Source organism: Leucopleurus acutus (assembly GCF_964270905.1).
Source record: "Leucopleurus acutus genome assembly, chromosome: 1".
Taxonomy (NCBI): domain Eukaryota; kingdom Metazoa; phylum Chordata; class Mammalia; order Artiodactyla; family Delphinidae; genus Leucopleurus; species Leucopleurus acutus.
In genome coordinates, this window is record NC_139142.1 from 203,689,573 (window position 1) to 203,709,782 (window position 20,210).

A 20,210-nucleotide genomic window follows, 5' to 3' on the forward strand; every position below is an offset into this window, starting at 1 on the left:
TTATCTAGTTTATACATATTAGTGTATACATGTCAATCCCAATCTCCCAATTCATCCCACCACCACCACCACCCGCCCCGCTTTCCCCCACCAGTGTCCATACGTTTGTTCTCTACATCTGTGTCTCTATTTCTGCCCTGCAAACTGGTTCACCTGTACCATTTTTCTAGGTTCCACATATATTCGTTAATATGCGATATTTGCTTTTCTCTTTCTGACTTAATTCACCCTGTATGACAGTCTCTAGGTCCATCCACATCTCTACAAATGACTGAATTTCATTCCTTTCTATGGCTGAGTAATATTGCATTGTATATATGTGCCACATCTTCTTTAACCATTTATCTGTCGATGAGCATTTACGTTCCTTCCATGACGTGGCTATTGTAAATAGAGCTGCAATGAACATTGTGGTACATGACTCTTTTTGAATTATGGTTTTCTCAGGGTATATGCCCAGTAGTGGGATTGCTGGGTCATATGGTAGCTCTATTTGTAGTTTTTTGAGGAACCTCCATACTGTTCTCCATAGTGGCTGTACCAATTCACATTCCCACCAACAGTGTAGGAGAGTTCCCTTTTCTCCACACCCTCTCCAGCATTTATTGGTTGTAGATTTTTTGATGATGGCCATTCTGATTGGTGTGAGGTGATACTTCATTGTAGTTATGATTTGCATTTCTCTAATGATTAGTGATGTTGAGCATCCTTTCATGTGTTTGTTGGCAATCTGTATATCTTCTTTGGAGAAATGTCTATTTAGGTCTTCTGCCCAATTGTGGATTGGGTTGTTTTTTTGATATTGAGCTGCATGAGCTGCTTGTAAATTTTGGAGATTAATCCTTTGTCAGTTGTTTCATTTGCAAATATTTTCTCCCATTCTGAGGGTTGTCTTTTCATCTTGTTTATGGTTTCCTTTGCTGTGCAAAAGCTTTGCAGTTTCATGAGGTCCCATTTGTTTATTTTTGTTTTTATTTCCATTTCTCTAGGAGGTGGGTCAAAAAGGATCTTGCTGTGATTTATGTCATAGAGTGTTCTGCCTATGTTTTCCTCTAAGAGTTTGATAGTGTCTGGCCTTACATTTAGGTCTTTAATCCATTTTGAGTTTGTTTTTGTGTATGGTGTTAGGGAGTGTTCTAATTTCATTCTTTTACATGTAGCTGTCCAGTTTTCCCAGCACCACTTATTGAAGAGGCTGTCTTTTCTCCATTGTATATTCTTGCCTACTTTATCAAAAATAAGGGGACCATATGTGCATGGGTTTATCTCTGGGCTTTCTATCCTGTTCCATTGATCTATATTTCTGTTTTTGTGCCAGTACCATACTGTCTTGATTACTGTACCTTTGTAGTATAGTCTGAAGTCAGGGAGCCTGATTCCTCCAGCTCCGTTTTTCTTTCTCAAGATTGCTTTGGCTATTTGGTGTCTTTTGTGTCTCCATACAAATTGTGAAATCTTTTTTATTGTAGTTCTGTGAAAAATGTCCTTGGTAGTTTGATAGGGATTGCATTGAATCTGTAGATTGCTTCAGGTAGTATAGTCATTTTCACAATGTTTATTCTTCCAATCCAAGAACATGGTATATCTCTCCATCTGTTTGTATCAGCTTTAATTTCTTTCATCAGTGTCTTATAGTTTTCTGCATACAGGTCTTTTGTCTCCTTAGGTAGGTTTATTCCTAGGTATTTTATTCTTTTTGTTGCAATGGTAAATGGGAGTGTTTCCTTAATTTCTCTTTCAGAGTTTTCATTATTAATGTATAGGAATGCAAAAGATTTCTGTGCATTAATTTTGTATCTTGCTACTTTACCAAATTCATTGATTAGCTCTAGTAGTCTTCTGGTAGCACCTTTGGAATTCTCTATGTATAGTATCATGTCATCTGCAAACAGTGACAGCTTTACTTCTTCTTTTCCGATTTGGATTCCTTTTATTTCTCTTTCTTCTCTGATTGCTGTGGCTAAAACTTCCAAAACTATTTTAATAACAGTGGTGCGAGTGGACAACCTTGACTTGTTCTGATCTTAGTGGAAATGGTTTCAGTTTTTCACCACTGAGAACGATGTTGGTGGTGTGTTTGTCATATATGGCCTTTATTATGTTGAGGTAAGTTCCCTCTATGCCTACTTTCTGGAGGGTTTTTATCATAAATGGGTGTTGAATTTTGTCAAAAGCTTTTTCTGAATCTATTGAGAAGATCATATGGTTTTTCTCCTTCAGTTTGTTAATATGGTTTATCACATCGATTGATTTACATATATTGAAGAATCCTTGCATTCCTCTGGGATAAACCCCACTTGATCATGGTGTATGATTCTTTTAATGTGCTGTTGGATTCTGTTTGCTAGTATTTTGTTGAGGATTTTTGCATCTATGTTCATCAGTGATATTGGCTTGTAGTTTTCTTTCTTTGTGATATCTTTGTCTGGTTTTGGTATCAGGGTGATGGTGGCCTCATAGAATGAGTTTGGGAGTATTCCTCCCTCTGCTGTATTTTGGAAGACTTTGAGAAGGATAGATGTTAGCTCTTCTCTAAATGTTTGATAGAGTTCGCCTGTGAAGCCATCTGGCCCTGGGCTTTTGTTTGTTGGAAGATTTTTAATCACAGTCTCAATTTCAGTGCTTGTGACTGGTCTGTTTATATTTTCTATTTCATCCTGGTTAAGTCTCAGAAGGTTGTGGTTTTCTAAGAATTTGTCCATTTCTTCCAGGTTGTCTATTTTATTGGCTATAGTTGCTTATAGTAATATCTCATGATCCTTTGTATTTCTGCAGTGTCAGTTATTACCTTTCCTTTTTCATTTCTAATTCTATTGATTTGAGTCTTCTCTCTTTTATTCTTGATGAGTCTGGCTAATAGTGTGTCAATTTTGTTTATCTTCTCAAAGAACCAGGTTTTAGTTTTATTGATCTTTGTTATCATTTCCTTCATTTCTTTTTCATTTATTTCTGATCTAATCTTTATGATTTCTTTCCTTCTGCTAACATTGGGGGGTTTTTTTTGTTGATGTTCTTCTTTCTCTAATTGCTTTAGGTGCAAGGTTAGGTTGTTTATTTGAGGTTTTTCTTGTTTCTTGAGGTAGGATTGTATTGCTATAAACTTCCCTCTTAGAACTGCTTTTGCTACATCCCATAGGTTTTGGGTCATCGTGTTTTCATTGTCATTTGTTTCTAGGTAGTTTTTGATTTCCTCTTTGATTTCTTCAGTGATCTCTTCGTTATTAAGTAGTCCCATTTGTTTATTTTTGTTTTTATTTCCATTTCTCTAGGAGGTGAGTCAAAAAAGATCTTGCTGTGATTTATGTCAAAGAGTGTTCTTCCTATGTTTTCCTGTAAGAGTTCTACAGTGTCCCGCCTTACATTTAGGTCTTTAATCCATTTTGAGTTTATGTTTGTGTATGGTATTAGGGAGTGTTCCAATTTCATTCTTTGACATGTAGCTGCCCAGTTTTCCCAGCACTACTTATTGAAGAGACTATCTTTTCTCCATTGTGTATCCTTGTCTTCTTTGTCATAGATTAGTTGACCATAGGTGTGTGGGTTTATCTCTGGGCTTTCTGCCTGTTCCATTGATCTATATTTATGTTTTTGTGCCAGTACCATATTGTCTTGATTACTGTAGCTTCATAGTGTAGTCTGAAGTCTTGGAGTCTGATTCCTCCAGCTCTGTTTTCTTTCCCTCAAGACTGCTTTGGCTTCTCAGGGTCTTTTGTGTCTCCATACAAATTTTAAGATTTTTTGTTCTAGTTCTGTAAAAAATGGCTTTGGTAATTTGATAGGGATTGCATTTAATCTGTAGATTGCTTTGTGTAGTATAGTCATTTTCACAATATTGATTCTTCCAGTCCAAGAACAAGGTATATCTCTCCATCTGTTTGTGTCATCTTTGATTTCTTTCATCAGTGTCTTATAGATTTGTGAGTACAGGTCTTTTACCTACTTAGGTAGGTTTAGTCCTAGGTATTTTATTCTTTTTGTTGCAATGGAGAATGGGATTGTTTCCTTAATATCTCATTCCGATCTTTCATCATTAGTGTATAGGAATGCAAGAGATTTCTGTGCAATAATTTTGTATCCTGAAATTTTACCAAATTCATCGATTAGCTCTAGTAGTTTTCTGGTGGCAACTTTAGGATTATCTATGTATAGTATATTGTCATCTGCAAACAGTCACAGTTTTACTTCTTCTTTTCCAATTTGTATTCCTTTTATTATTTTTTTTTATCTGATTGCCATGGCTAGGAATTCCAAAACTATGTTGAATAAGAATGGCAAGAGTAGAAATCCTTGTCTTGTACCTGGTCTTAGAGGAAATGCTTTCAGTTTTTCACCATTGAGAACGATGTTAGCTGTGGGTTTGTCATATGGCCTTTATTATGTTGAGGTAGGTTCTGTCTATGGCCACTTTCTGGAGTTTTTATCACAAATGGGTGTTGAATTTTGTCAAAAGCTTTTTCTGCATCTATTGAGATGATCGTATGGTTTTTATTCTTCAGTTTGTTAATATGGTGTATCACATTGATTGATTTGCATATATTGAAGAATCCTTGCATCCCTGGGATAAATCCCACTTGATCATGGTGTATGATCCTTTTAATGTGTTGTTGGATTCTGTTTGCTAGTACTCTTTTGAGGTTTTTGCATCTATATTCATCAGTGATATTGGTCTTTAATTTTTCCTTTTTTGTAGTATCTTTGTCTGATTTTGGTATCAGGGTGATTGTGGCCTCATAGAATAAGCTTGGGATTGTTCCTCCCTCTGCATTTTTTTTGGAAAAGTTTGAGAAGAATAGGTGTTAGCTCTTCTCTAAATGTTGGATAGAATTCATCTGTGAAGCCATCTGGTCCTGGACTTTAGTTTGTTGGAAGATTTTTCATCACAGTTTTAATTTCATTACTTGTGATTGGTCTGTTTATAGTTTCTATTTCTTCCTGGTTCAGTCTTGGAAGCTTATGCCTTTCTAAGAATTTGTCCGTTTCTTCCAGGTTGTCCATTTTATTGGCATAGAGTTGCTTGTAGTAGTCTCTTAGGATGCTTTATATTTCTGCGGTATCCATTGTAACTTCTCCTTTTTCATTTCTAATTTTATTGATTTCATTACTCTCCCTCTTTCTTAATGAGTCTGGCTAAAGGTTTATCAATTTTGTTTATCTTCTCAAAGAACCAGTTTTAAATTCATTGATCTTTGGTATTGTTTTCTTTGTTTCTGTTTCACTTATTTCTTCTCTGATCTTTATGACTTTTTCCCTTCTACTAAGTTTGGGTTTTGTTTGTTCTTCTTTCTCTAGTCCCTTTAGGTGTAAGTTTTGATTGTTTATTTCAGATTTTTCTTGTTTCTTGAGGTAGGGTTGCATTGCTATAAACTTCCCTCATGGAACTGCTTTGGCTGCATCCCATAGGTTTTGGATCATCGTATTTTCATTGTCATTTGTCTCTAGGTATTTTTTGATTTCCTCTTTGATTTCATCAATGATCTCTTGGTTATTTAGTACCGCATTGTTTAGCCTCCATGTGTTTGTGTTTTTTATGTTTTTTTTTCCCTGTAATTGATTTCTAATTTCATAGCATGGTGGTCAAGATGCTTGATATGATTTAAATTTTCTTAAATTTACTGAGGCTTGATTTGTGACCCATGATGTGATCTATCCTGGAGAATGTTCCATGTGCACTTGAGAAGAAAGTGTAATCTGCTGTTTTTGGATGGAGTGTCCTATAAATATCAATTAAATCTATCTGGTCTATTGTGTCATTTAAAGCTTGTGTTTCCTTATTAATTTTCTGTTATAGCTGTTAGCATTTGCCTTATTTACTGAGGACCTCCTATGTTGAGTGCATATATATTTATAATTGTTATATCTTCTTCTTGGATTGATCCCTTGGTCATTATGTAGTGTCCTTCCTTGTCTCTTGTAACATTATTTTAAAGTCTATTTTATCTGATACGAGTATTGCTACTCCAGCTTTGATTTCCATTTGCATGGTATATCTTTTTCTGTCCCCTCACTTTCAGTCTGTATGTGTCCCTAGGTCTGAAGTGGCTCTCTTGTAAACAGCATATATATGGGTCTTGTTTTTGTATCCATTCAGTGAGCCTTCGTCTTTTGGTTGGAGCGTTTAATCCATTCACATTTAAGGTAATTGTCGATATGTATGTTCCTATTACCTTTTTCTTAATTGTTTTGGGTTTTTTTTTTTTTTGTAGGTCTTTTTCTTCTCTTGTGTTTCCCACTTAGAGAATTTCCTTTAGCATTTGTTGTAGAACTGGTTTGGTGGTACTGAATTCTCTGAGCTTTTGCTTGTCTGTAAAGCTTTTGACTTCTCTGTCGAATCTGAATGAGATCCTTGCCGGGTAGAGTAATCTTGGTTTTAGGTTCTTCCCTTTCATCACTTTACATATATGGTGCTACTCCCTTCTGGCTTGTAGAGTTTCTGCTGAGAAATCAGCTATTAACCATATGGGAATTCCTTTATATGTTATTTGTTGTTTTTCCCTTGTTGCTTTTAATAATTTTTCTGTGTCTTTAATTCTTGTCAATTTGATTACTATGTGTCTCGGTGTGTTTCTCCTTGGCATTATTCTGCCTGGCGCACTCTGCACTTCCTGGACTTGGATGGCTATTTCCTTTCCCATGTTAGGGAAGTTTTCGACTATAATGTCTTCAATTTTTTTTTCAGGTCCTTTCTCTCTCTCTTCTCCTTCTGGGCCCCCTATAATGCGAATGTTGGTGTGTTTAATGTTGTCCAGAGGTCTCTTAGCTGTCTTCATTTCTTTTCATTCCTTTTTCTTTATTCTGTTCCATGGCAGTGATTTCCACCATTCTGTCTTCCCAGTCATTTATCCATCGTTCTATCTCAGTTACTCTGCTATTCATTCCTTCTAGTGTATTTTTCATTTTATTTATTGTATTGTTCATCTCTGTTTGTTTGTTCTGTAATTTTTCTAGGTCTTTGTTAAACATTTCTTTTTTTTGACATTTTAAATGTAGGTTTTAAAAAACATCTTTATTGAAGTATAATTGCTTTATAATGTTGTGTTAGTTTCTGCTGTATAACAAAGTGGATCAGCTATACGTATACATATATCCCCATATCCCCTCCCTCTTGTGCCTTCCTCCCACCCTCCATATCCCACCCGTCTAGGTGGTCACAAAGTACCCTGTGCTATGTGGCTGCTTCCCACTAGCTATCTATTTTACATTTGGTAGTGTATATATGTCAGGGCTACTCTCTCACTTCGCCCCAGCTTACCCTTCCCCCTCCCCATGTCCTCAAGTCCATTCTCTATGTCTGTGTCTTTATTCTTCTCCTGCCCCTAGGTTCATTAGAACCAATTTTTTTTTTTTTTAGATTCCATATATATATGTTTGCATATGGTATTTGTTTTCCTGTTAAACATTTCTTGTATCTTTTTGATCTCTGCCTCCCTTCTTTAACCGAGGTCCTGGACCATCTTCAGTATCATTATTCTGAATTCTTTTTTTGGAAGGTTGCCTATCTCTACTTCATTTAGTTGTTTTTCTGGTGTTTTATCTTGTTCATTTATCTGGTACATAGTCCTCTGCATTTTCATTTTGTCTATCTTTCTCTGAATGTGGTTTCTGTTCCACAGGCTGCAGGACTGTAGTTCTTCTTGCTTCTGCTATCTGCCCTCTGGTGGATGAGTCTATTTAAGGGGCTTGTGCAAGCTTCCTGACGGGAGGGACTGGTGGTGAGTAGAGCTGTGTGTTGCTCTGCTGAGCTTTAATTCGCTTGTCTACTAATGGGTGGGGCTGAGTTCCCTCCCTGTTGGTTGTCTGGCCTGAGGTGACCCAGCACTGGAGCCCACAGGCTCTTTGGTGGGGCTAACGATGCACTCTGGGAGGGCTCACGCCAAGGAGTACTTCCCAGAACTTCTGCTGCCAGTGTCCTTGTCCCCATGGTGAGCCACAGCCACCCCCTGCCTCTGCAGGAGATGCTCCAACACTAGCAGGTAGGTCTGGTTCAGTCTCCTATGGGGTCACTGCTCCTTCCCCCTGGGTCCTGACGCACACACTACTTTGTGTGTGCCCTCCACAAGTGGAGTCTCTGTTTCCCCCAGTCCTATTGCAGTCCTTCAATCAAATCCCACTAGCCTTCAAAGTCTGATTCTCTGGGAATTCCTCCTCCCGTTGCCAGACCCTGAGGTTGGGAAGCCTGACGTGGGGCTCAGAACCTTCACTCCAGTGGGTGGACTTCTGTGGTATAAGTGTTCTCCAGTCTGTGAGTCACCCACCCAGCAGTTAGGGGATTTGATTTTATTGTGATTGTGCCCCTCCTACCATCTCATCGTGGCTTCTCCTTTGTCTGGATGTGGGGTATCTTTTTGGTGAGTTCCAGTGTCTTCCTCCAAACTCTGGAACTCCACACTCCCATACTCTGGAAGCTTCCCTTTGGATGTGCTGCATCTCCCCTTCCGTGCAGGTCCTTTTGGTTCATTTTTGTATGTTTAAGTCTTGGCCATTTATTTTGGCATTAAACCTGAGCTGGGCACTCCTAAAAATTAAATACTTATGTATAAATCTAACAAAATATGTACAAGATCTCTATGAGGAAAACCACAAAACTCTGATGAACAAAATCAAAGATCAAAGAAGAACTAAAAAAATTGTTCCATGTTAATGGTTGGAAAGACTCAATATTGTCAAGATGTCAGTTCTTCCCACTTTGATGTATAGATTCAATGCAATCCCCAGCAAAATCTCACCAAGTTGTGGATGTCAACAAACTGATTCTAAAGTTTACATGTAGAGGCAAAAGTTCCAGAATAGCCAACAATATTGAAGAAGAACACAGTGGGAAGATTGATACTACCTGACTCCATGACTTGCTATAAAGCTCCATCAGGGCAGTGTGGTGCTGATTAAAGAACAGACAAGTTCAACAGTGCAACAGAATAGAGAGCCCAGAAATAGACTCACACAAATACAGCTAACTGATATTTGACAAAGTAGCAAAGGCAATATAATGGAGAAAAGATAGTCTTTTCAACAAATTGTGCTAGAATAACTGGACATCCACATGCGAAAGAAAAAAAAGAATCTAGACACAGTCCTTTCACTAATTCACAAAAATTAATTCAAAATGGATCACAGATCCATTTACATAAAACGTAAAACTACAGAACTCCTAGAAGATAACACAGGAGAAAACCTTGATGATCTTGGGTATGGTGATGACTTTTTAGATACATCAACAAAGGCATAGTACGTGAAAGAAACAATTGATAAACTGTGCTTCATTAAAATGAAAAACTTCTGAAACACAATGCCAAGAGAATAAGACAAGCCACAGACTGGGAGAAAGTATTTGCAAACAACACATGTGATAAAGGTCTCTTATCCAAAGTATACAGAGAACTCTTAAATTCAATAAGAAAACAAGGGGGCTTCTGTGGTGGCGCAGTGGTTGAGAGTCTGCCTACCGATGCAGGGGACACGGGTTTGTGCCCCGGTCCGGGAAGATCCCACATGCCGCGGAGCTGCTAGGCCCGTGAGCCATGGCTGCTGAGCCTGCGCGTCCGGAGCCTGTGCTCCACAACGAGAGAGGCCACAACAGTGAGAGGTCCGTGTACTGCAAAAAAAAAAAAAAAAAAAAAAAAGAAAAAAAAGGAAACAACCTGATTTTAAAATGGGCCAAAGATCTTAACAGACACCTCACTAAAGAAGATATACCGATGGCAAATGAGCATATTGAAAGATGCTTCACATCATATGTTATCAGAGAAATGCAAATTAAAACCACAATGAGATGCCACTACACACCTATCAGAATGGCCAAAACCAGAACACTGACACCACCAAATGCTGGTGCGGATGGGGAGCAACAGGAACTCTCATCCATTGCTGGTGGGAATGCAAAATGGTGCAGCCACTCTGGAAGAGAGTTGGGCAGTTCCTTGCAAAACTAAACATACTCTTACCACATGAACCAGTAATCGTGCTCCTTGGTATTTATCCAAAGGAGTTGAAACCTTGTCCACACAAAAACCTGCACATGGATGTTTACAGCAGCTTTATTCACAACTGCCCAAACTTGGAAGCAACCAAGACATCTTTTAGCAATTTAATAGATAAATAACCTGTGGCATAACCAGACAATGGAATATGATTCAGCACTAAAAGCAAATGAACCATCAAGCTACAAAAAGACCTGCAAGAACCTTAGATGCGTGTCTAAGTGAGAGAAGCCAACCTGAAAAGGCTGCACGCTGTGTAATTCCTACTGTATGACACTCAGGGAGAAGCAAGACTATGGAGACAGAATAAAGATCAGAGGTTTCCAGGGGTTCAGGGATAGGGCAGGATGAGCAGGTAGGGCACAGATGACTTTTTAGGGCATGATACCATAGTGATGGATACATATCACTATACATTTGTCCAAACCTATAGAATGTACAACACCAAGAGTGAACCCTAATGTAATCTATGCACCTTGGGTGATAATGATGTAGGTTCATTGTAGGTTCGTCAATTGTAGGTTCATCAGTTGTAACCAATGTACCACTCTGGTGGAGGATGTTAAAAATAGGGGAGGCTATGCATGTGTGGGGGGCAGGGAGAATATCGGCAATCTCTGTACCTTCCCCTCAGTTTTGCTGTGAACTTAAAAGTGCTCTGAAAAGATAAAGTCTTAATTTAAATAAATAAATAAATAAGTGAACTAGATATCTAGCTCTCCCCCAAAATACCCCCACTCCTGCAAAAGAAAATCTAGCTGTTGTCTCAAAACTATTTACTAGATAATCCACTAATCTAAATATTTGCTTCTCAACTCTTTATTCAGTCTTTTACTACAGTAGTGAGTATAGAATCCTTCATTACTATTCTTTTTTCTCAGAATTTTCCTGGCTCTTATCTCATCTTAACTTTTTTTTTGTTTTTGTTTTTGTTTTGTTTTGTTTTTTTGCGTTACGCGGGCCTCTCACTGTTGTGGCCCCTCCCGTTGCAGAGCACAGGCTCCAGACGTGTAGGCTCAGCGGCCATGGCTCATGGGCCCAGCCGCTCCGCGGCATGTGGGATCTTTCCAAACTGGGGCACAAACCCGTGTCCCCTGCATCGGCAGGCAGACTCTCAACCACTGCGCCACCAGGGAAGCCCCATCTTAACTTTTAAAGATATACATGGTGAATTATTTTATCAGATTCCCCCCCACCAATTGTGTTGGTATTTGTTGATCACATGAAAATATAGATGAATTTACACTTTGCAATATTGAATTTTATTGTCCAATTTTCTTCTTTCATTTGTTTTTTTTTTAATAATTAATTAATTAATTAATTTTTGGCTGTGTTGGGTCTTCGTTGCTGTGCGCAGGCTTTCTCTAGTTGCGGCGAGAGGGGGCTACCCTTCATTGCGGTGTATGGGCTTCTCATTGAGGTGGCTTCTCTTGTTGTGGAGCATGGGCTCTAGGCATGCGGGCTCAGTAGTTGTGGCTTGCGGGCTCTAGAGTGCAGGTTCAGTATTTGTGGCACACGGGCTTAGTTGTGGGATCATCATGTGGGATCGTCCCGCACCAGGGCTTGAACCTGTGTCCCCTGTATTGGCAGGTGGATTCTTAACCATTCTTAACCAGAAGGAAGTCCCTTTTCTTTCATTTGATTCTCAACAACTGTATTTTTCTTCATATGTCTTATTAATTTATTCACTGGTGTTTATTTTTGTGTTGCAGTGTAAATGGGATTTTTCCATTTTTATGTAATCTTAATTATCATTTGTTTGCAGGCAAACTATTGATTTTTAAACATTATTTCTGTTAGCTAGCCACCTTAATTAGAAAATTTCAAATTAGTTTTCCAGATGTTTCACTTTGATTTCCAGGTATACAATCATATTTTTCCAAACAATAAAAATTTACTGACCCTGATATTTGTACTCTACTTTTCTTAACCTTCTGGCATTGACTAACATTTCCAGAATAATTTTTAATGGTGGGGTGGCAGCCCCCGGTGTATTTTTTCTTACATTAATGGGATCATTTCTAGTGTTTAAATATTGTATATAATAATATACACTGGGTTGAGATAGTTATTCTTTTTAATATTTTAAGACAATATTCTCTCATTCTTGATTTACTAAAAGATTTTATTATAAATGGATGTTGAATTTTTTCTAAGCATTTTAATTAAATTGTAGCATAGAAAACTTTACAAACCATAGATGTACAATTCAATGAACTTTTACAAAGGGAATATAATTGCATGACCAACACCCAGATCAAGATAAAGAACAGAAAGTATTCCAGAAGCCCCCCAAAGGTAAATATTTTTATGACTTTTGTCCATTTCTGAAATTTAAACAAATGGAATCACAGAATTACACTGTTGTTTCTGTCTTCTTTTAGTCAATATTGTGTTTGTGAGATTCATCCATCCTGTTGCATATAGCAGCAGTTCACTCTTTTTATTGCTATACACTATTGCACCAATATGTGAATATACCACAAATTATTAATATATCCTACTGATAATAGACATTTGTATTGTTTTCCATTTTGAGGGCCGTGACAAATAATGCTACTATAAGCATTCTTGTACATTTCTTTTGGTAACTTTATATATTTTTTGCTAGGTAGGAGTGAACTTGTTGAGTTATGTTCAGTTTTAGTGGATATTATCAAACAGTTTTCTATAGTAGCAACACCAGTCTGCATCTCTACAAGCAGGACATCAGAGACCTAGTTGCTCTACAAAGTTTTTGAAGCAAATTGTTTTAAGTGTTTTAGCCATTAGGGTAGAGTTGCAGAGGCATCTCATTGTGGTTTGAAGTTGTGTTTTTAATATGAAAATAAAATAATATTAACTATATCAATATTATATAACACTAATATTTAATTTGTGTTTCAATATGTATTGACTATTTGGATATTGCGGAGTGCCTGTTCAAGTTTTTTGCCCATGTTTAAATTGGAATGTCTGTTTTTTTCTTAGTGATTTTCAAGTGTTCTTTAACACATTCCAGATGTGAATACTTTATCAGATATATAAGTGTGTGTAGCAAATATCTTTCAGGAAAAAAAACGTTGTATGATGCTACAACTGAATCTCCTTGAGCATATCTGTTTGTTTATCTTCAATCTGTAGTAGTTCTCATCCAACAGTTGCTTCAGTAGACACTGCCTGCTCTGGATATTATTTTTATTATTCCTCAATCTGGCTGCTCAATCACCAATTTTTCATTGCATGCTCAACACTTTCTTCAATTAGAAGCCCAGGTCCATCTTAAGCAGTGGAAAGCTTATGACAGGGGGTGGGGCAGACATTTTCAGCCCTTGGGATCAGGAGGTCACCCAGTGGCAAACTGTCATCCCCTGCTAAGTCGCCCAGAGGCATCCCTTCTGCTCACCAGGCTGCATAATTCTGCAAAAAGTAGGAAGAACTCAGCCAATTGCTCAGGAATCTCACAGCACTTCGAGGGTCAGGACCTCACCCCGTCTAGTTGTCTTCTTCTCGGAGATCTCTGTATGTTCACCAGCCAGGCTTTCTCCATGAGCTAGAGCTTGCCGCTCACCTTGGGGTTCTCCTCTCCAACACTTCAGGTTCTACTCTGGACAGAGGAAACAAAGAAACGACCCCCTCCCTCCCTTCCTCCCCTCCTCTCCCTCCCTCTTTCCTTTCTTTCCCTCTCCCCTTGTCCTCCTCCTGCCTCTCCCCCTCTCCCCTCCAAGGGCCAAGTCCTTGCTCAACCCCATGGCCTCTGACTGGGAACTCAAGCTTAGCCTCCGTGAGGAGCTCATCTGAAGCTGGCAGCAAGAAGCACGCTTGGGCTGCCATTTTCCGAATCCCTATTCCTTGAGCTGCACACGTTAAGTACTCTCTGTTGGATCCTCAGTATGAAAAATAAAGCAACTTCCTCTCATTCGCACGCGCCATTTAAACAGTTTTCTTAAGTTTATGTTGTCAGTATCTATGCTACTTATTCTCTGAAACCGTAACTCCCACAGTTACCGAAATAGGTTGAATGCTGACTGTGAGTCCTTTCATATACTACTTCCTCTTCCTGAGTTCTCTGCTTTGATTTATCTTTTGGTTGGATGGATTTGGTCATTTATTTTCATTCAAAAATGAGCTCATGGGGGCTTCCCTGGTGGCGCAGTGGTTGAGAGTCCGCCTGCCAATGCAGGGGACACGGGTTTGTGACCTGGTCCGGGAAGATCCCACATAACGTGGAGCAGCTGGGCCCGTGAGCCATGGCCGCTGAGCCTGCGCGTCTGCAACGGGAGAGGCCACAACAGTGAGAGGCCCGCGTACCGCCAAAAAAAAAAAAAAAAAAAAAAAAAAATGAGCTCATGAATGCTGTATTCCCCAGGTTGAAGCTGTCTTCTGTTCCCTTACACATTCATGATAACCTAGATAAGAATACAAGTCTGGAGTCTTACTCTTGCCCTTGGAAATCTTGTTATTTCTCCACTACTAAGTGACAAATTGGATATTATCGTGAGGAACTCTGATCCCAGCCTCATTTCCCCTGATACATTACTTGTAGTTTTTTTTTTTTTTTTTGGCCTGAATGCCCGTACACGTCTTTGTTCACACCTAAAGTTGAGTGACTTAATGAGAATGTATTCAATATCTGAAGTATTCTAGAGCATTCTCTGTCTTTTAAATCTCCAAACTGAAATCAAACTTATTTCAGGAAAAAAATCTTAAATCTGAATTATTTCTTTTTTTACTTTTTTAAAAATAGGGAGGGCTTCCCTGGTGGCGCAGTGGTTGAGAGTCCGCCTGTTGATGCAGGGGTTGCTAGTTCGTGCCCCGGTCCGGGAGGATCCCGCGTGCCGCGGAGCGGCTGGGCCCGTGAGCCGTGGCCGCTGGGCCTGTGCGTCCGGAGCCTGTGCTCCGCGGCGGGAGGGGCCACAGCGGTGAGAGGCCCGCATACCGCAAAAAAAAAAAAAAAAAAAAAAAATAGGGAAAAAAGATTCCGTATACTCCCCATAGTTGTCTTTATTTTTATTAATTAATTAATTTATTTATGGCAACACAGCTTGGCTTGTGGCATCTTAGTTCTCCAACCAGGGATTGAACCCAGGCCCTCAGCTGTGAAAGCACAGAATCCTAACCACTGGACAGCCAGGGAATCCCCCTGAATTATTTCTTAAGTTACCTTTTTCTGTTATCGTCTTCAAAATTACCATTTTGCCTCATACATTTATTCAAATATATGTACCATGCTATTCCAGGTACTTTCCTAGGTGTTGAGTATCAGTAATGTATACTAACAGAGTATAGCAGAATTATAGTTAAATCCCCTGTATCCATCTTTCATACCTATTTTTAGCAGTGTCAAATTATCCTTTGGTTGTCTTCACATCTCTGTATTGTTTTTTTTTTTAAATTATCTTCTATTTTCTTTCCTGCTCTCAGGGACTCACTTTTCATGTCCTTATTATTCTCTCCTCTGTGACAGTTATATCATTCATATCTTTTTTTCACTGGTATGGATCTCATTTATTTAAAACAGTATTTCTCACCTTTCTCAAATGAAGACTGCAAAAAATAAAAGCAGTGCTTTATTGAGCTGTCGTTAACCTGGGAGCAGTGCTGCTGCGTGTTCATTTATATCTTTTTGAACTTACTTTTCAGGACGTATTTCCTTTTTAGCTCCTTTGAGTATGTAAAGTAGTATTTGTCACACATGTTCTACTTTTCCTGGAAAATTATTTTCATGCAGGTTCTTCGTTTGCTTTTTGCTCGTTATGTTTGCTTTTTTCCTTTTGGGGAATAACATTCAGGTCCCACTTTTTGTCTTTTATACTTATTGCTACTCTTTGCCGGTTACTGAAATGGGTCTAGTGCTGGCTGTGAGCCCTTTCGTACACTACTTCCCCTTCCTGAGTTCTCTGCTTTGATTTACCCGTTGTTCAGGAAGAGCTGTTGGGACGGGGCAGACACAGGGTCCCTGGCAGCTGCAGTCCACGTATGTGTTCAGAGCAACACCCTCCTCCCGTTTTTACCAAATCTGCTCCATGTCTGTGGAGAGGGCATAACTCCTCTACCCGGGAGGGGCAGGAATTGAAGACGCTCATAGTGAAATATTACTCACAGATTACTTTGTTCAAATGACCCAGGTCAGCAATTGCAAACTGGCTCATTGTTTTCTCTCTTTTTACAGGCCTGTCTCACTTCTAGTCCATTTCTTGAGAGGAGAAAGTAAGTCTTGCAGTTAGGAAACTAAATGCCCCTTGGGATTTACCCCTTTTCCTGTGGCCTGCTTAAGACTCAAGCCCTTGTCTTCCTAAGTAAGGGATTATTCATTGGCTATTTTAGCATTTTGTTTCACTTACTTTTAGAGCAACCCACAGCCCGCTTGAGACGTAGAGAGGCATGCATCAACTCTTACATTACCCCTCAGTGTGGTCCAAGTGTCACTGCACACAACACGTAGTCTTCATCTTCCGTGGCTGGGTCCAAGCCACGTTTCATCAAAGGTGAAACTTTGCCCTCTGCTCTTCTTGTTGGTACTTGTGGGAGCCCTGGCAGAGGAGTCAAATAAACATAACTTTGTACTGTCGTCTTCTACCAGAAGCCTCAGGGGAAATTGCATTCTCATTATTTTTCTTTATTGTAGTCTTAAAAATTCCTGTTCTGATATTTCAGTTTTACTTTTTTGGTAAAGTTTTTTTGTACCTTCGCTAGATTTGTAGCACTCTCCAACACTACCCACACCCCACTCTCCGCTTTCTGCCTGACAGTATCGTGCTACCTGCAAATGATTTCTTCCTTTAAACAGCCTCGGTCTTGCCTTGCCTAGTGTGTCACAAGACCCCCTGAGGTCAATATGAACGGAGTGGCTATGAAGAAGTGATAACCTCTACTTCCTGTTCACTTTCTCACAGGCAGTTAAGCTTGAATGTGTGCTATAAAATCTCTTTACCCAACACGCCCAACCATTTATCACTACAGTCTTAACTACCTCTGCTTTTGGATATGTAAACTCCCCAAAGGACTGTCAATTTAACCATAACTACCTAACAACTGCCAAGCGCCACTTTATGAGCTGCTGTTGAGAGTTTAGCTATTTAAGGCTGATTTTTAAAAATTTTTATTGGCACCTCATGGCATTTGCTTGATTTACTGTGCTGCAAATAACCACAAATTAGGAACATTTCTTTACTTTAAGGTGTAGGCAAAGATTAAAATGGATACTGAATCATCTCTTCTCCATATTATTAACTCCTTACTGGGTCACTCTTCCAAGTTTGCCCAACTGGAAAAGGTCAAATGTGGTCAGTTCTTGACGGAGACCTCTGTGGGTTCCCTAAGCCAGCAACTCTTTTCTCCCCCAGCCTGAGCTCCAAGCAGCTGTTTCTCCACCAGCCCCCGTGTCTTTTCTTAAGGCAAAGGCTTTGATGACACGTGTGGCTTCACACGTCTCATCGAGGACCCTGTGTTTTTTGCAAAGGTATCCAAAGTGGGAAAAATTCAATGGTTAAAAAAGAGACATTGAACATTATTTAGCCGTAAAAAGGAGTGAAATTCTGACACATGCTACAACACGGATGAACTTTGAAGACACTGAGTAACGTAAGCCAAACACTGATGGACAAATATTGTTTGCTTGCCCTTAAGGGACCTGGGATAAGTGAATTCATGGGGACAGAAAGCACATGATAGGTTAACCAGGGGCTGGGGGAAGGGCAACGGGGATTTACTGCTTAATGGTTACGGGGTTTCTTTTTGGGGTGGTGATGGTTGTACAACATTGTGAACACAATTAATGTCAACTGTGCATTTTAAAATGGTTTACATGACATTTTAAAAAGACATACACTTCTTTAAAATGAGACGTGAGGACGTCATTTCAGGACTTCCACCTCCTCCACACTCACCCCTTCTGCGGGGACCGGGAGGGTTCTGCCCTTCTCTTCACTCAGAGCTGAAGCCCCGGGGCCTCTGTCTTGGTGGCGCTCTCTCCATCGCCCTCCGCCCTTTCTCCCGTCCTGGCTCTCCCTCCCGGAGAGGCCCCACCTGACTCCTCTCTCCCACCCTGCCCCTCTCTGAAGACTCTCTGCTCACTTCTGAGGCTGGGTGACCCTCCCTGCTGGAGTCCTCCGCGTGGGAAGGCGGGTGTGACAATTCCAACCAAGGCCAGCCAAGATCTGACAAAACGCACTCACCCAATTCTGTACCGGAGCGAGGACCTTTGGGCAGAGGCCATCACGGCTCCTGTCCCTCTGGAGCCACGTGAGCGGCGCGAGAGACGGAAGGGCACCCAGAGCAGCCGCCTCCTGAGTGTGGCCACGAAGAGCCACAGCCTCGGCCCTGCCGGCCCCCTGGGGACCAGGCCAAATCACTGGAGCCGTTGTTCCAAATCACCGAGTGGGCTGGTGACCAGTTTGACTTGTGCCCCAGCCCTAAATCCTTCAAGCCAGGGGCGCTAGTTTGCTGCGGTTTCACTGCCAGAAGCAGGGGCAGGTCCAGGCCCGTGGAAGGGCAGGGCCTCAGGAGCAGCTGTGGGGCACGGGTCAGCCAAGACAAACAGTGCCCAGAAGGACCTCTCCTCTCTCCAAACCACGACAGAGGCAGCGGCAGATGCTCCTGCAGAAGCCCAGGCCAGGGGCCAACTCTGCCGGAGGAGGAAAGACAGGAAGCCATCTCAAAGCCGCAGTGACAAGGACAGAGGTAGGTAGGGTGGGAGACCTGCGCAGAAGCCCAGGCACAACCGAAATCAGGGGGAAATCCTCATTAATTCAAGAAAGCAGTCACCGAGTGAACTGATGCTTAGTGAATTTGCTTTTGGGTAACTGGAGTGTCTAGCCCAGCAATTCTCAGTTAGAACCAACGCTGGTTCTTATAAAGTTGATTTTCAGATTTCTCGAAAAACAGAATTTGTCACATAACCACAGCAGGAGAGAAATAATATGCCAAAATATTTATTAAATATTAAAGTTCTTTTACTTAGTGATGACCAATAGGTCCCAGGGAACACAGGAAGTAGAGTTTTATTGCATACGTCTGCTTACATTCGTTAAGAGTCGTCAGAGGAACTTTCGCATGAGCAGGTGAAGGTGGCAAGAAGCGGCCGAGCTTCTGAGGCAGTGTGGCCGCCGGAGCCGCAAACGTACAGGAGCATCAAGGGGGCTGTGTGTCAGCCTAAGAAAAACACCGTTAGGAAGGAGACCTGCTGCTGAAAGCTCCACCGTCATATATCACGCACCCCAAAGCCAAATACACTGGAAGGGTGTGTTTATCCAGTGTCTGGAATTTTCCAGACTTTTGCCATTGGCCAACGGAGAAACAGCCTCAGCTTCGAGCTGGCTCATTAAGACCTTTCAGAAAGGAGCCAGTGGATTTTAGCATCTCACCCCAGAGGGAAGGCTCCTGATCACATTAAACCAGAGCGGAGCTGACGGCTTCCTGCACTGCCCTCTCAGTTCAGAGCGCAACAGCACTGAAGAACCTGGGATTACATTCCACTTTCTTTTCTGCCATTGTTGTGCCCCCAAGTAGCCTACACAGCAGGCTGTTTCTCTAACTGGACGCCACTCTTCTCTTTCGCGTTCTCACTTTTCTTTAATTGTCTGCCCATCCTCCTTTTCCTCCTTTTTCCTTGGCATGTTTGTCTCGGAGTTGAAGTCAGTGCTCTGGTGGTCAAAGCAAACATAACACACACACTATGCAAAACCCCAGCAGCTCAAGTGTGAAAACTTCTTTCTGGAAACTCTGCCTTACTGTATCTGGATATCTTGTAGAATGAAAATGACAGGATCGTGTTGTGTTTTAATATGGTTTTACTGTTGAATCTACAGGGCTTAGATTGCACCCCCGTTGCTAGGTGGAGTCTCACTGGAAAGATGGAGCGATTCCTGGGCCAACTTCTTTGGGAAAGAAGCTTGAGCCTCAGAAAGGAAACTGGGACTAAGAGCGCGGACCCAGTTAGGTGTAGAAGAGGGTTCAGCTTTTCTTGGTCTGGTATCACAGGGTCTAATATCTAGGGGACCGCTCCTAAATGGTAGTTGCTAAACATAGCATTTTCAGACTGACACCTAGAAAAGAAAGTCTCAAAACAAGGCTGGATGTGATGCTCTGGTATCCCACATGTGGCTGTGACCTTTGGGTCGCAAGCTCTACTTTGCAAAGCAAACAGACTGCCACTGCTTTCAGTATTTTCTACATTTATTCCCTTTGGTTACCCCCAACCGTGATTAGAGAATTTTTCTCAGGGAGTCAAGGAAAAAATCTCTTTGCCAACGCTTA